Consider the following 1,149-nt stretch of genomic DNA (forward strand, 5'->3'; position numbering starts at 1 on the left):
CCCTCAAAGTTTGCAACATGATCCTCAGATGCTCCTCATGCTCCTCCTTAGTCTTAGAGTAGACTAAGATGTCATCGATAAATACCACTACAAACTGGTCCAAGAATTGTCTGAAGATTCTATTCATCAAATCCATAAACACTGTCGGTGCATTAGACAACCCAAACGGCATCACCACATACTCATAATGGCCATACCTCGACGTGAAAGCTGTCTTTGGTATGTCCACCTCTCTAATCCTCACCTGATGGTACCCCGACCTCAAATCAATCTTAGAAAAGACTGATGCACCACTCAACTAATCAAACAGGTCATCTATCCTTGGCAAAGGATACTTGTTCTTTATCGTCACTCGGTTCAGCTCCCTGTAATCTATGCATAACCTCAAACTCCCATCTTTCTTCTTCACGAAAAGAACTGGTGCTCCCCACGGCGATACACTTGGTCTAATGTATCCCTTATCTATCAAATCATCAAACTGCTTCCTAAGCTCCTCCATCTCCTTAGGACCCACACGGTACGGTGCCTTAGAGATTGGCCCCGTCCCAGGTTTCAACTCAACGGTGAAATCTATCTCCCTCTTTGGTGGCAACCCCGGAATCTCCTCTGGAAAAACATCTGCAAACTCTCCCACCACTGGTATCTCATCAACTATCGGACTCTCTATCCGGTCATCTCTCACATGGCACAAGATCAAAGGATATCCCTTCCTCAGATAAGACTTCAAGGTGACAGCTGTAATCAACTTAACTTTGGGTTTGACTAGAAACCCACGATAAGACACACTAACACCCTTAGGACCTCTTAAAGACACTTTCTTTTGATGACAGTCTATCTTAGCTTTATACTTTCCTAACCAATCCATCCCGACTATCATCTCAAAACCGTCAAAAGGAAACTCTAGCAAGTCTACAGGTAGATCAACTTGCCCAACTATCATAGATACATCTCTAAACAATCTCCCACATGATACAGACTCACCCGAAGGTATAAAAACTCGCTCACTAACAGACTCATATACCCTCAAACCCAACTGTTTAACATGACTCGAAGACACAAACGACTGAGAAGCTCCCGAATCAAACAAAACAAAGGTAGGAATACCATTTACAAGAAAAGTACCGGTGATAACGTGCGCATCTTCCTCAG

The sequence above is a fragment of the Silene latifolia genome, chromosome 8 (assembly GCF_048544455.1).
Source record: "Silene latifolia isolate original U9 population chromosome 8, ASM4854445v1, whole genome shotgun sequence".
In the NCBI taxonomy this organism is placed as follows: Eukaryota; Viridiplantae; Streptophyta; class Magnoliopsida; order Caryophyllales; family Caryophyllaceae; genus Silene; species Silene latifolia.